We start from the raw sequence: 17234 nt of genomic DNA on the forward strand, positions 1-17234 counted from the left end.
ACTGGTAAGGTGTATAAGGAATGAAGTAGTGGGTTTGGAGTTGTAAGGACTGAGGGAGAGCTAGTTTTCAATAGCAGCAAAGCCATGGACATGAAGATTATAGGTGTATAGAGAGGTGGCATCAACAGTGTTGAGTAGGGATCCATTTGGTAATGGGGTGGGGATGGTTGAGAGTCAGTGAAGGAAATGGTTTGTGTCTTTCATAAGTGAGGTTAGACTATGGGCAATTGGGTAGAGGTGTTGATCGACACGAGTAAAGATTCTTTCAGTGGGTGCACATCAACCACCTACAATGCAGCATCCAGGATTGTATGGTGCATGTAGGAAGAATGTAGGTGGATGTGCTGGAGGTTCAATGGAGAGAGGACATAGATGGAGTCAGTGGAGAGATTCTGCGATGGGTAGGGATTGAGGCTCTAATTTATTTTCATTCAGAATTATTTGCATTTTCTATTTAGGACAGTGATAAGTTAATGAAACAACTTCTTTGATTTTGCTAACACCCTCACACCATCAGTAAACTGCGTACACTCCATCCCTTTGCCTTCTACACACAACCCTCTCATTCCATCAATGAACTCTTCTATGGTCTCTTCCATTAGCTCTTAAACAAAATAGGTGAAAACTAACATCTATGAATGACTCCTCTTCCAATTCTTATTCTCTCTGTTAGTTCTACACTAAATGTTACTTTCACATTTTCCTGAAGGTATAACACCTAAACCAATTTTACTTTTCTCCTCTTGATGCTGTATTTTCTTAGGATAAGCAAGAGTTCAACCTACTCTCTCAAAAGCTTTCTCAAAATCCATAAACTCAGCATAAATTTCCTATTATTTTCAACATAGCAACTCTCCTAGTACTACAGTGTCACCCCTCTTCTGAAACCATGCTGCTCTTCTGCCATGATGCTGTTCTGTTTGCTGTACATCCTTAAAATCATCATTCTCACTGAAGGCTTGATTGAATTTAGTATCAGCTTAATGTCCAATGTATGTTATATTTTGTTATGTTGTTTTTCTTTTTCAAGGTGTAGCAAGATTGATTCCAAGAAATTGCTAAGGCACTCTCTCTTTGAGTATATGTTGTTACTGTTATGATCTTCACTCTGAAGAGTGGTTTAGTGGAGCTCTCTGCATCAGTCTTTCCTACACAAACCTCTTCATAGCTGGATAAGTACTGCACCTGCAGGGGATGGACACAAATGTGGAAACAGCAAAACCCCAGCACTTGATATGCCTAATACAACTTTGGAAACCTCTTGGCATTCAAAACAACTTCCAGTCATCTCAAAATGGATAAATATAGGCCCTGTATAGCTTTCAAGAAATCTTATACCATTATTCCTGCACAATAGTGGCAATTTCAGGTAACAATGATGGGTTGGATAACCATCACACACCCTTCTCTCCAAAGTAGAGTGCATAGGCTTAATAATATTAAGATCTGGTTACTGTGGTGGGCAGGGGAGATGTGACAATTCATCTTCATGCTCACAAAACTTGTCCTGGATGGTGCGAGTTTTGTGAACAGGAGCCCTGCTATGGAACACAGCACCACGCTTGAGGAGCAAACATTGTAGCATGGGATGGACTGGATTCCCCAAGATGGTCACATAATCTTTGGCAGTAATGCAAGCTCATTCAGAAACCATGTGGCTCATGGAATGTCATGATTTGGGTGCCTAAATAATCACCAAAGCCCCACCATGTTTCACTCTTGGGATGTTAACTCAGCTAGACCTGGAAACAGTATGAAGCAAGACTCATCTGACCAAATGACTACCTTCCATTGCTCTATAGTCCAGACTTTATGGCTTTGGCATCACATTTCTTATTATGGGCATTTGCATCACTGGTTAGTGGTTTTGGAATTCCAGTTCACTCTAAAGTTCCTTGCTTATCGATCTCCCTTTATATTGTTTTGATGCTAACAAGATTTGTGAATACAGCATTCAGTTCTTCAGTGACTTTTGTAGCTGTTGTTCTGTTATTTTCTCATTGACCATCCATTATGATCACTCAGCACACATTTTTGTCCATGCTGTGACTTAGCAGATGATGTTTTTCTGTTTCTCCTGTATAGAGTATAATTCTTCAGCACAGGGCCTCCTGAAATACAACACTTCAGCTTTCATTTTTATGGAAGCACCCACCATACAAACACCAACAATTTGTCTACATTCAAATTCACTTAGCTGTAACATAATACAATCACAACTACATGAACACTGTTTGACAATGACTGACACTTGAAATGTACTTAGGTCATTGCAGAGGTGCTTTTTGTGGTCAAATACAACTGCATAACCTGCAGGCTTGGCTAGCATCTGCATTTATGTTCAAGCATACATATATCACAGTGTTTCCATATTCTTGTCCATTCATTTGAACTTGCTTACTGTATTCATGCCTTGGTCTTCCTCCATAATTCTTATCCCACCTACACTTCCCTCCATTGTCAAACTGATGATTCCTTCATGCCTCACAATGTGTCTATCGACAGATTCCTTCCTTTAGTCAAGTTGTGACATAAATTTCTTTTTTCCGTAATTCTATTTAGTATCTGCTCATTAGTTAATCAATCTACCCATCTAATCTGTAGCATTCTGCTGTAGTACAATATTTGACAAGCTTCTCTTCTTTTCTGAACTCCTGATCACCCACTCTTTGCTTTCGTGTAAGGCTATGTTCCAGGCCAGTACCTTTATAAAAGATTTCCTAATGCTTAAATTTATATTAGATGTTAACAGATTTCTCTTTTTTGGAAATACTTTTCTTGTTGTAGCTACTTCAGTGCCCACATAGCAAAACTCATGTCCAACTTCTAGTGTTTCATTTCCTATTTTGATTCCCTCAGCATCACTTGATTTAGTTTGACTACGTTCCTTTACCCATGTTTCATTTTTGGTGAATTAATCTTATTAGCCGCCCTCCATGTGCCATCCATCCCATTCAACTGCACCACCAAGTACTCTACTGTCTCTGACAAAATTACAATGCAATTGGTGAAATTTTGTCCAAAAACTGAGAACAGGGAGCATTGTCACGTAACACATTTATTAACACACTATTTGAAAAGGACTTTGAACAAATTGATCTGATGCTTGAATTGAAAAAGGAAACAAAATTCTTCTGAATATTCAACAAAAGGTTAACCTGATCTTGATGTGTCCAGGCCCAAAGAACAAAATTGATACATTCCTAGCATGAAATTCAGACAACACTTGTAATAAATAAAGGGCAAAGTCTGTACCCTGACACGCGATGTGTCCTGCTTTGGTTCTGAGCTGAAATCTGTGTCCAGCATGTGATATGAAAATTTGTCTAAGTTTAATAATCACCACTGAAAACTTTTCCAAGGCCAAAAGTGTCATTCTGAGCAGGATCTGTCCCCAGAAGTGTGACACCCAAGGGGACAGTGATGGCAGTGTGTAGCAGACAAATCGGCAGGAGCAGCAGTGACTCCAGAGACAAGCATTAGTCTTCAGTGGGTGAATTAACTGCCTGTTGTGTCCAGAGCATGGTCTTAAATCCTGGCTGCATGGATGACTACAAATTTCTTATTGGCTGTTTCCCTTGTTGATGGATGCCCCAACATAGTCCGATTGTTATGAGCCACTGGCTGCTGCATGCATCAATTGCTGGTTTGATGTGACCCTCTGACGTCCTGCAGGCTGATTCCTTGTTGCAGTCTGAAGTTTGAATAATGGTAGTGGGCCGTGGACAGTTGTCTGTCAGAGCTTTATGAAGGGCATGCAACAGCAATTGGCAAACCTCATTTTTTTATTTCTTCTTGCTGAACTTTAATTTTCTTTCCAGATTTCTCCTTGGTTTCCAATACTGTTTGCTCAAATTAAGATTGAATAACATCAGGAGAGGCTATGGGTACTGCTTCCTTTTTGTGTCCTTCAACTCTTACAACCACAATCTGGTTTCTGCAGAAGTTGTTGATAAACCTTCACTCCTATTTTATCCCTACTACCTTTAGAATTTCAAAGAGTGTATTTTAGTCGGCATTGTCAAAATATTCCTCTAAATCTGCTCTACATTGCTCCAAAGCCCAAACTGTTCTTCACAGAAGTTGAATTCTACCAGTTTTTCCATTCTTCTATAAATAATTAATGGTGGTATTTTCCAGCCATGACTTATTAAAGTGATAGTTCAGTAATATTCACTCCTGTCAGCAGCTGCTGTCTTTGGAATTAGAATTATCACATTTTTCCTGATGTCTGAGGGTGTTTTGCCTTTCTCATACACCTTGTATGCCATATGAAATAGCTTTGTCACGCCTTGCTCTCACAAGGGTCTTAATAATTCTAAGGGAATGTTGTCTATTCCAGGGGCATTGTTTTGATTTTGGTCTTTTAGATATCTGTTAAATTCTTCTCACAGTATCATATCTCCTACCTCATCTTCATTTACTCCCTCTGCCTCTCAACGATATTACCTTTAAGTTCATTTCCCTTGGATATCTCTACTACATATTCCTTCCACAGTTCAGCTTTCAATTCTCTGCTTGATATTGACATGCCCTCAAAGCTCTTGACGTTAAGACAGCTGCTTCTCTTTTCTTCACATGTCACTTTAATTCTACTATTAACAGCATCTACTTTCCCCTAGTTATGTGTGTATCTACAGACTTGCATTTGTTCTCTAGCCATTCCTGCTTAGGCATTTTGCACTTTTTTGTGTATATACAAGAGGCATGTCCAGAAACTCAGAGAGTCAATTGTTTGAAAATAAAAAAGACAATATATTTATGAAAAATTAACGAAAATAAAGTTGTACATCAGACAGTATTTTTTAATGTAGTTACCTACTTTCTCAATGTATTTTGTGAGGTGGGAGATGAGCTGTTTGATACCTAAATCGCAAATGTCTCCTGTTGCCTCCTGCTCATTGTTGGCAGAATCTGAACCTCTTCATTAGTAGGAAATCTTCTTCCATTCATAAGCAACTTCAGTGGGATGAAAAGATGAAACTCAGAAGATGTCAGATCAGGACTTTGATCAGGGTGTTGTGTAGTGATATAGAGCACATGAGAACTTAGTGGGTTTTCAGTCAGAATGCTATTTCTGAGTGGTCAGAGACAAATGCAGAAAGACAAATTTCCAGTGATGGCAGATGATTGCTCAGATCAGTGCCAAACACCACCACAGAGCACCTAATTGAAGCAGATTTTGGAACTAGATAACGATGGATGTAGGAGACTGAAGGAACTTCAGTGTCTGATTAGTACTAAGCTACCACAAGAATTCAAAAATCTTAGTAGTAATCCATGTGATTTCAAATCAAAACTGAAGAGTTTCCTCATGGGTCACTTCTTCTAATCTGTCAAGGAGTTCCTTGAAAAATTAAGCTGATTCTTGTTTTATTGTTGATTGCATTTACTTAACCTTATGGCTTGACTTTTTTCAGGTTCATAAATATTTTATTTTTATCTATTATTACTTTAATGTTGTAACTTCATGTACTCACACGTTCCATGACCTTGGAGATTTGCTCCTCAGTTTGGTCCTATGGAACTTGGTGTGTGAATAATAAATAAATAAATACTTCTTTATTGCATTGAGATTAAACTATTACAATGAAGGCTATTTCTAGACATGAGAAAAAGCAAATGGTTCAACTGTTGGTACAACAGAAGTTAGTGTCAGATTTCAAAAGGTGAGATGTAAGAGAAGTTAGCAATCACTAGCAGCATATTAAGTTGAAAGCATTTGAGAGCAGCACTCCAAGTGATAAAACAGACATAAGTTAGATCTTACCAAGGCTGCCACCGAGTTACGCAGAGTTGGTATCCAAACATTCTACGTGGAGACTACTCTGAATAGTGCTGCCAGCCACCCACGGTCAGGTGTTTAACCTTATCCTACACTGTAGTTGGGATATTTGTGGCCTTTGCCCTAACAAACTCCTAGTTTGGCTGCAACAACACTGCTTTATCTTGCTTTTCTCTGCTCTGTGAGTGGAGACCAACTTGTGCACCAGGAGCTTTGTCTCAGCAGTTCTACCCATTTTCCATCTCACTGTTACCTGTACCAACCCACTGCCTTTGTGGTTCTGAGGAGCAAGTGTGGTACTTGCCACACATGCTAGTACGCGCCTATATGTGACTACAGTCTACTGTGGCATCTTATGACAGCATCTAGATGGTGTATAGAGTTAATGTGCTAACTCAGTGGATTGCAACTTTTAACCCTGGAACAACTGCATAGAGCATCTGCAGTTCATAAGCTTCCTTTGTTACTGTTTTCCTCATGTAAACTAAGAGGTACCAACTGTGTCTGCCTGTCAACTGCATTATGTGTCTGGTTTCCTGCTTTGGAGTGCTCTTGCTGGCATTCAACAGCCCCAAGCCTAACCATGAGTAAGGCAGTAAGTCATCAGTACATGACAGTGGTGACTGATGATTTCCCAACTGAATGAATCCAAGAGCTGCTGTGTGGCATTGGCTGTGTGAGGATGTGCATTGTTATGCAACATGCACACTCACTCCATTAACACTATTCTTCTTTGGTTTTGTATTGCTGTTCTAGCTTGTTTAATGTTTCATAGTACCACACAGAATTAACTGTTTACCCCTGGGGCAGAAATTCAGTGAGAAGAACCCTATTAGTCCCAAAAGAAAGAGACCATGATTTTTCTGGCTGAAACAATGGTCTTGAATTTTTGTGCTGATGGTGAGGAGTGATATCCCCACTACATTCATTCTCTTTTCACCTCAAAGGTGTAATGAGCCACACAGTCACAATAGAGGCAAATAATTATTGATCTTTCAATTCAAGAAATTGCCATGAAAATCCTTTTATGTTGATTGTGTATTGATCTGTGGATTTTTTTGATATCCACCTTGCACATAATTTGTTGAAATTGAGTTTTCACTTTATGATTTCATGCAGAAGAGATTCAGAGATTTCTGGAACACTATGTTCATCTTGTTGAAAGTCAATCAATGGTTGTGATGAATCATTTCTTTTATTTGGTTCAACATCCCATCAGTTATGATTGAGGGATGCCCACTCCTTTGTTCATCATAAGGATTCAATTTGTCAGCTTTAAATATTTGACACTACTTAGAGACATTAGACGGGAAGAAAGCCAATGTCCACTCCGTGTGTATACTGGGGGGAGTCATCCAAGATGTGGAAAAGGTCCTTCCGGATGCCATGAAGGGTACAGGATGCAGCCAACTGCAGGTGGTGGCTCATGTCGGCACTAATGATGTGTGTTGCTATGGATCGGAAGAGATTCTCTCTGGTTTCCAGTGGCTATCTGAGTTGGTGAAGACTGCCAGTCTTACTAGTGACATGAAGGCAGAGCTCACCATCTGCAGCACAGGACTGACTGCAGACCTTTGGTACAGAGCCAATTGGAGGGTCTGAATCAGAGGCTTAGATGGTTCTGCGACCGTGTAGGCTGCAGATTACTCGACTTGCGCCACAGGGTGGTGGGGTTTCGGGTTCCGCTAAATAGGTCAGGTGTCCACTACACACAGAAGGCGGCTACATGGATAGCAGGGGCTGTGTGGTGTGGACTGGATGGTTTATCACGTTAGACAGTCTTGTGAAAGATCAAAAAGGGCTCCAATCGCAAAGGGTACAGGGCAAAGAAACGAGGAGAATCAACCAGGCAACAGTCGGTATTGTCATTGTAAATTGTCATAGCTGTGTTGGAAAAGTACCAGAGCTTCAAGTGCTGATAGAAAGCACTGAAGCTGAAATTGTCATAGGAACAGAAAGCTGGCTAATACCAAAGATAAATTCTGCCAAAATTTTTACAGAGATGCAAACCATGTTCAGAAAGGATAGATTAAATAAAGTAGGTGGTGGTGTATTTGTGTCTGCAGGTAGTAGTTTATCTTGTAGTGAAGTTGAAATAGATAGTTCCTGCGAATTACTATGGGTAGAGGTTATACTCAACAACCGTACCAAAATAATAATTGGCTCCTTCTACCGACCCCCCAACTCAGATGATATAATAGCTGAACGGTTCAAAGAAAACTTGAATCTCATTGCAAATAAGTACCCCACTCATACAGTTATAATAGGTGGAGACTTCAATCTACCCTTGATTTATTGGCAAAAATACATGTTCAAAGCTGGTGGTATACAGAAAACATCTTCCGAAATTGTACTAAATGCTTTATCTGGGAATTACTTTGAACAATTAGTTCATGAGCCCACACGAATTGTAAATGGTTGCAAAAACACACTTGACCTCTTAGCCACAAATAATCCTAATGTAATAGAGAGCGTCATGACGGATACAGAGATTAGTGAACACAAGGTCATTGTGACATGGCTCAAAACCATATCAACCAAAACCACTAAAAAGAAACACAAAATATATCTATTTAAAACAGCAGATAAAAATTCACTTGATGCCTTCCTAAGAGAGAGTCGCCATTCCTTCCAAGCTAATTTTGTAATTGTAGACCAGATATGGCTCAAATTCAAAGATACAGTATTGACAGCAATAGATAGATTCATACTGCATAAGTTAATAAGAGACAAGGACTGATCCACCATGGTACACAAAAGACATCAGAACACTGTTGCAGAAGCAACGAAAAAAGCATGCAAAATTCAAAAGAACACAAAATCCCTAAGACTGGCTACATTTCACGGAAGCTTGAAACTTAGTGCGAACATCAATGTGAGATGCTTTTAATAGTTTCCACAATTAAATATTGTCTTAAAATATGGTAGAAACCCCAAAGAGATTCTGGTCATATGTAAAGTACACAATTTACATCTACATCTACATCCATACTCGGCAAGCCACCTGACGGTGTGTGGTGGAGGGTACCTTGAGTATCTCTATCGGTTCTCCCTTCTATTCCAGTCTCATATTGTTCATGGAAAGGATTGTCGGTATGCCTCCATGTGGGCTCTAATCTCTCTGATTTTATCCTCATGGTCTCTTCGCGAGATATATGTAGGAGGGAGCAATATACTGCTTGACTCCTCAGTGAAGGTATGTTCTCGAAACTTCACCAAAAGCCCATACCGAGCTACTGAGCATCTCTCCTGCAGAGTCTTCCACTGGAGTATATCTATCATCTCCATAACGCTTTCGCGATTACTAAATGATCCTGTAACAAAGCGCGCTGCTCTCCGTTGGATCCTCTCTATCTCTTCTATCAACCCTCTCTGGTACGGATCCCACACTACTGAGCAGTATTCAAGCAGTGGGTGAACAAGCATACTGTAACCTACTTCCTTTGTTTTCAGACTGCATTTCTTTAGGATTCTTCCAATGAATCTCAGTCTGGCATCTGCTTTACCGACAATCAACTTTATATGATCATTCCATTTTAAATCACTCCTAATGCGTACTCCCAGATAATTTATGGAATTAACTGCTTCCAGTTGCTGACCTGCTATATTGTAGCTAAATGATAAGGGATCTTTCTTTCTATGTATTCGCAGCACCTTACACTTGTCTACATTGAGATTCAATTGCCATTCCCTGCACCATGCGTCAATTCACTGCAGATCCTCCTGCATTTCAGTACAATTTTCCATTGTTACGACCTCTCTATATACCACAGCATCATCCGCAAAAAGCCTCAGTGAACTTCCGATGTCATCCACAAGGTTATTTATGTATATTGTGAATAGCAACGATCCTACGACACTCCCTTGCGGCACACCTGAAATCACTCTTACTTCGGAAAACTTCTCTCCATTGAGAATGACATGCTGCATTCTGTTATCTAGGAACTCTTCAATCCAATCACACAATTGGTCTGATAGTCCATATATTCTTACTTTGTTCATTCCAGTGGCAAAAACAGTCAATACCGTCACTGCGCGATAGAGATGGAAATGTTACCAATGATGGTGCCACTAAAGCGGAGTTACTAAATACAGTTTTCTGTAATTCCTTCACAAAAGAAGACAAAGTAAATATTCCACAATCCAAAACCAGAACAGCTGTTAGCATGAGTGACATGAAAGTAGATATCTTAGGTGTCGCGAAACAACTCAAATCACTTAAGAAAGGCAAGTCTTCCGGTCCAGATGATATACCAATCACGTTCCTCTCAGAGTATGCAGACACAATAGTGCCTTTCTTAGCAATCATATACAACCGTTCACTTGATGAAAGATCTGTTCCTAAAGACTGGAAAGTAGCACAGGTCACACCAATATTCAAGAAAGGAAATAGGAGTAACCCATCGAATTACAGACCCATATCACTCACCTCAATTTGCAGCAGGATTTTGGACCATAGACTGTACTCTAACATTATGAATCACCTTGAAGAAAATGATTTATTGATACATAACCAACATGGATTCAGAAAATATCGTTCTTGTGCAACACAGCTCGCTCTTTATTCCCATGAAGTAATGAGTGCTGTCGACAACAGATCTCAGATCGACTCCATATTCCTAGATTTCCAGAAGGCTTTTGATACTGTTCCTCACAAGCAACTATTAATCAAATTTCGTGCATATGGAGTATCGTCTTAGTTGAGTGACTAGATTCATGATTTCCTCTCAGAGAGGTCACAGTTCATAGTGATAGATGGTAAATCATCGAGTAGAACAGAAGTGATATCTGGCATTCCGCACAGTAGTGTCATAGGCCCTCTGCTGTTCCTGATTTATATAAATGATCTAGGTGATAATCTGAGCAGACCCCTTAGATTGTTTGCAGATGACACTGTAATTTACTGTCTAGTGAAATCATCAGATGATCAATTCCAATTACAAAATGGTCTAGAGAGAATTTCTGTATGGTGTGAAAAGTGGCAATTAGCACTAAACAAAGAAAAGTGCGAGGTCATCCACATGGGTACTAAAAGAAATCAGATAAATTTTGAGTATACGATGAATCACACAAATCTAAGGGCTCTCAATTCGGCTAAATACCTAGGAATTACAATTATGAGCAACTTAAATTAGACAGACCACATAGATAATATCATGGGGAAGGCGAAACAAAGACTGCACTTTGTTGGCAGAACACTTAGAAGATGCAACAACCAAACTGAAGAGACAGCCTACACTACACTCGTCCGTCCTCTGCTGGAATACTGCTGTGCGGTGTGGGATCCTTACCAGGTAGGAGTGATGGAGGACATCGAAAAAATACAAAGAAGGGCAGCTCGTTACATGTTATCAAGCAACATTTCTGTTCTGACACTGACAATGTTGAGTGTTTATGGAAAAAGTTCAAGGCAATCGTAAAATGCATTTTAGACAGGTATGTACCGAGTAAAACTATGAGGGACAGGAAAAACCCACTGTGGTTCAACAACAAAGTTAGGAAACTACTGCGAAAGCAAAGAGATCTTCACTGCAAGTTTAAACTCAACCAAAACCTCTCAGACAAATAGAAGCTAAATGATGTCAAAGTTAGAGTAAGGAGGGCTATGCGTGAAGCGTTCAGTGAATTTGAAAGTAAAATTCTATGTACCGACTTGACAGAAAATCCTAGGAAGTTCTGGTCTTATGTTAAATCAGTAAGTGGCTCAAAACAGCATATCCAGACACTCTGGGATGATGATTGCATTGAAACAGAGGATGACATGCATAAAGCTGAAATACTAAACACCTTTTTCCAAATCTGTTTCACAGAGGAAGATCGCACTGCAGTTCCTTCTCTAAATCCTCGCACAAACGAAAAAATGGCTGACATCAAAATAAGTGTCCAAGGAATAGAAAAGCAACTGAAATCACTCAACAGAGGAAAGTCCACTGGATCTGGTGGGATACCAATTCAATTCTACACAGAGTACACGAAAGAATTAGCCCCCCTCCTAACAGCCGTGTATCGCAAGTCTCTAGAGGAACGGAAGGTTCCAAATGATTGGAAAAGGGCACAGGTAGTCCCAGTCTTCAAGAAGGGTTGTCGAGCAGATGCGCAAAACTATAGACCTATATCTCTGACATCAATCTGTTGTAGAATTTTAGAACATGTTTTTTGCTCACGTGTCATGTCATTTCTGGAAATCCAGAATCTACTCTGTAGGAATCAACATGGATTCCGGAAACAGCGATCGTGTGAGACCCAACTCGCTTTCTTTGTTCATGAGACCCAGAAAATATTAGATACAGGCTCCCAGGTAGAAGCCATTTTCATTGACTTCTGGAAGGTGTTCGATACAGTTCCGCACTGTCGCCTGATAAACAAAGTAAGAGCCTATGGAATATTAGACCAGCTGTGTGGCTGGATTGAAGAGCTTTTAGCAAACAGAACATAGCATGTTGTTCTCAATGGAGAGACATCTACAGACATTAAAGCAACCTTGAGCATGCCACAGGGGAGTGTTATGGGCCATTGCTTTTCACAATATATATAAATGACCTAGTAGATAGTGTCGGAAGTTCCATGCGGCTTTTCGCGGATGATGCTGTAGTATACAGAGAAGTTGCAGCATTAGAAAATTGGAGCAAAATGCAGGAAGATCTGCAGCGGATAGGCACTTGGTGCAGGGAGTGGTAACTGACCCTTAACATAGACAAATGTAATGTATTGCGAATACATAGAAAGAAGGATCCTTTATTATATGATTATATGATAGCGGAACAAACACTGGTAGCAGTTACTTCTGTAAAATATCTGAGAGTATGCATGCAGAACAATTTGAAGTAGAATGATCATATAAAATTAATTGTTGGTAAGGCAGGAGCTAGGTTGAGATTCATTGGGAGAGTCCTTAGAAAATGTAGTCCATCAACAAAGGAGGTGTCTTACAAAACACTCGTTCGACCTATACTTGAGTATTGCTCATCAGTGTGGGATCCATACCAGGTCAGGTTGACAGAGGAGATAGAGAAGATCCAAAGAAGAGTGGCACATTTCGTCACAGGGTTATTTGGTAAGTGTGATAGCGTTATGGAGATGTTTAGCAAACTCAAGTGGCAGACTCTGGAAGAGAGGCGCTCTGCATTGCAGTGTAGCTTGCTGTCCAGGTTTTGAGAAGGTGCGTTTCTGGATGAGGTATTGAATATATTGCTTCCCCCTACTTATACCTCCTGAGGAGATCACGAATGTAAAATTAGAGAGATTCGAGCGTGCACGGAGGCTTTCCGGCAGTCGTTCTTCCCGCGAACAGGAAAGGGAGGTAATGACAGTGGTACGTAAAGTGTCCTCCGCCACACACCATTGGGTGGCTTATGGAGTATAAATGTAGATGTAGATGTAGAATAGGGGTAAGCACTCCGTCTTCAGACCACGAGTGGGCTACCGGGACCATCCGACCGCCGTCTCATCCTCAGAGGAGGATGCGGATAGGAGGAGTGTGGGGTCAGTACACCACTCTCCCGGTCGTCATGATGTTATTCTTGACCAAAGCCCCTATTATTCGGTCGAGTAGCTCCTCAATTGGCATCACCAGGCTGAGTGCACCCAGAAAAATGGCAACAGCACATGGCGACTGGATGGTCACCCATCCAAGTGCCGGCCATGCCCAACAGCGCTTAACTTCCGTGATCTCACAGGAACCGGTGTATCCAACGCGGGAAGGCTGTAAGAGTGTCACTGATATGATACGCAAGTTGGGCTGGCAGTCACTGAAACAAAGGCAATTTTCTTTGCAGCGAGATCTATTTACGAAATTTCAATCACCAACTTTCTCTTCCGAATACATAAATATTTTATTGAGCCCAGCCTACATAGATAGGATTGATCATCAAAATAAAATAAGATAAATCAGAGCTCGAACAGATAGGTTTAGGTGTTCGTTTTTCCCGCGCGCTGTTCGGGAGTGGAATGGTAGAGAGATAGTATGTATGATTGTGGTTCGATGAACCCTCTGCCAAGCACTTAGATGTGAATTGCAGAGTAGTCATGTAGATGTAGATGTAGATTACTGTTGTTGTTGTGGTCTTCAGTCCTGAGACTGGTTTGATGCAGCTCTCCATGCTACTCTATCCTGTGCAAGCTTCTTCATCTCCCAGTACCTGCTGCAACCTACATCCTTCTGAATCTGCTTAGTGTATTCATCTCTTGGTCTCCCTCTACGATTTTTACCCTCCACGCTGCCCTCCAATGCTAAATTTGTGATCCCTTGATGCCTCAAAACATGTCCTACCAACCGATCCTTTCTTCTAGTCAAGTTGTGCCACAAACTTCTCTTCTCCCCAATCCTATTCAATACCTCCTCATTAGTTACGTGATCTACCCGTCTTCAGCATTCTTCTGTAGCACCACATTTCGAGAGCTTCTATTCTCTTCTTGTCCATACTAGTTATCGTCCATGTTTCACTTCCATACATGGCTACACTCCATAAAAATACTTTCAGAAACGACTTCCTGACACTTAAATCTATACTCGATGTTAACAAATTTCTCTTTTTCAGAAACGATTTCCTTGCCATTGACAGTCTACATTTTATATCCTCTCTACTTCATGTTAACAAATTTCTCTTTTTCAGAAACGATTTCCTTGCCATTGTCAGTCTACATTTTATATCCTCTCTACTTCGACCATCATCAGTTATTTTACTCCCCTAATAGCAAAACTCCTTTACTACTTTAAGTGTCTCATTTCCTAATCTAATTCCCTCAGCATCACCCGACTTAATTCGACTACATTCCATTATCCTTGTTTTACTTTTGTTGATGTTCATCTTATATCCTCCTTTCAAGACACTGTCCATTCCATTCAACTGTTCTTCCAAGTCCTTTGCTGTCTCTGACAGAATTACAATGTCATCGGCGAACCTCAAAGTTTTTACTTCTTCTCCATGAAAGCCCGCATCTCGTGGTCGTGCGGTAGCGTTCTTGCTTCCCACGCCCGGGTTCCCGGGTTCGATTCCCGGCGGGGTCAGGGATTTTTTCTGCCTCGTGATGGCTGGGTGTTGTGTGCTGTCCTTAGGTTAGTTAGGTTTAAGTAGTTCTAAGTTCTAGGGGACTTATGACCGCAGCAGTTGAGTCCCATAGTGCTCAGAGCCATTTGAACCATTTTTCATCAATTCATGAGGCTATTCCATTTTCCATCTCTTTCTAAAAGACACTTTCAATTCACTTTTTAGAATATTGTAACCTTCATCTTCTTCGTTCAGTGTACTTTCTACTTCCAGCTCAAGTTGTTTTGTCTCATGTCCTCTTTCCCTGTTGTGTAACCCCTCAATATATTCTTTCCACCTCTCCATTCACTATTCTGTCATCTCCAGTCTCTATCTTCATGACACTCTTCCATCCCTCCTTCTCACACATCACCCACATTGCTTCTTTATATATTAAGTTATATCTGCTTCCTCTCTAACCATTCCATGTTACTATATTTCTTCTGAAACCATTTCTGCCTCCCTTCTTAATACATTATTTAAACTCTTATACATTCTTTTTTCCTTTTGTGTTAACATTTTTTCACTGCCTTCTTTCCTCCATTTTATTTATAATTTCATTCATTGTCAACATGTTTATTATTCTGTCTCTAGTCTTTGTTCTTAGAACTTATTTCATGACCTCTTTTAAATTATTTGTGAAGTTTTCCCATCTTTCATTGATATTACTTGGCTCACTCTATCTGAATTTTCATGTAAAATAGTCTTGTAGTGCTGTAACCTTGACAGTCAGATATGGCCCAGCCACTAACAACATAGTGATGTACTGTGAGTTGCTGACCATCTAGTATGTCTGCAAGCCAATTGTCAGGATTTCATCTCACCAGCTGCCACATTACCAAGTGGTGGTATGTTTGCTGTATGCAGTGCAACTATAGTCGGTACCATCTTGCCTCCATGAGTCACATGCTGTCACCCCACTTTCCTGGTATTCTTCTGGCAGACAGCTTTATACAGTGTCATCCAGTGGCTCTCCTGTGAGTTGACATTGGGAGTTCACAGTTCTCCTGAAAATACAAGTGGCCACTCAGTCAGAGTTCCAGTCACTGACTGCACAATTCACTCCTGGCTTTGTACAAGCCCCGTCTGTAGCCCATCAGTCAGAGCCTACTACCTCTCATACCATGTCCAGATCAATGAGTCATTGTGAGTACATCAACCACAGACTATGTCAGTGATAGCCTATTAGGGTTGATCAGTATGCTTAACTCAGTAACCATTGCTAGCATAAATGATACCACTTAAATCTTCTAAGAAACTGTTACTTTGTGTTGTGTCATTCTCATATCAGATCTGAACAATCTTTTGGTTGGGTATTCTGAAACTACTTTGTGTTGAACTTGCTTAATGTGTTGTGTTAATAAATTTCTATTGTTCTTTGGCTACCTGGACATGTCCATTCATTAGTAGTGTGCAACACACAGTGTGGGGCTTAACATGTACTTCCTTAGGTTTTCCTCTTCCTTAAATGTTTCTGAATTCATTACTTCTAGTTTCATACCTTTCTAAACAGTGACACCGAACAAGGTAGCGCAGTGGTTAGCACACTGGACTCATATTCAGGACAACAATGGTTCAAATTCACATCTGGAAATCCTGATTTAGGTTTCCCATGATTTCCCTAGACTGCTCCAGGCAAATGCCATGATGGTTCCTTTGAAAGGGGCGTGACCAACTTCCTTCCCAATCCATCCATAATCCGATGGGACCCATGACCTCACTGATTCATCACCTCCCCCAAATGAACCAAACAATCTACTATGATATCTTGCCTTCTACAGAAGTTTATGCCCTCTCTTATTCCTTCGTCCAAGACCATAACTCCTGACAGATCTGTCCTTTCTCCCCTTATCAGTCAGCACATTTCTATCTCTCATAACTATGATGCAAGCTCCTCTTCTGCCCTATCACCTTATTTTTGCTATCTTCACATTGCATTCCTCTTTCTCTTCATTGGGATGTTATGTAGTTGTTATGTACACTTGGTTAGGTACTAAGTCTCATTTTGTTCCTTTCAATCTTATCATCATCATTCTTTCATTTGTATATCTTACATACATAAGTTTTCCTTTCAGTGTATTTTTCATGCCCTGAGTTGTAAAATCTATAATCTCCAGTGTTTGTTCTCCTCCCAAAGATCTGACTCATGGGAAATTTTAACACCTGAGTCTTTTATACAGAGGTCCATAACATTCATGTGTAAGGAAACAGTTCTGTGGCAGCTTCCCACTTAATTCTGCACATGAAAAAAGGGTGCCCAGCCACATTCAGCCACCCACTGTGGGTCAGATACTGGTTGCAGCCACCCACTCTCATGTAGATGCTGCAATCCTCCACCTGTTCATAAGCTCTCAGAGGACACCGTGGTACTACGCAGGGGAACTCCTTATACTGAGAGTCCGATTGCACTCACAATAATCCCT

General features: G+C 40.5%; 1 protein-coding gene across 1 annotated transcript in view; it reads left to right on the top strand.

Moving 5' to 3' along the window:
* The window catches only part of LOC126184984 (uncharacterized), a 230277-nt gene that overhangs the window by 90234 nt on the left and 122809 nt on the right, over positions 1 to 17234 (top strand). The gene's annotated exons all lie outside the window — the stretch shown is intronic.

This window comes from Schistocerca cancellata, chromosome 4 (assembly GCF_023864275.1).
Source record: "Schistocerca cancellata isolate TAMUIC-IGC-003103 chromosome 4, iqSchCanc2.1, whole genome shotgun sequence".
NCBI lineage: Eukaryota > Metazoa > Arthropoda > Insecta > Orthoptera > Acrididae > Schistocerca > Schistocerca cancellata.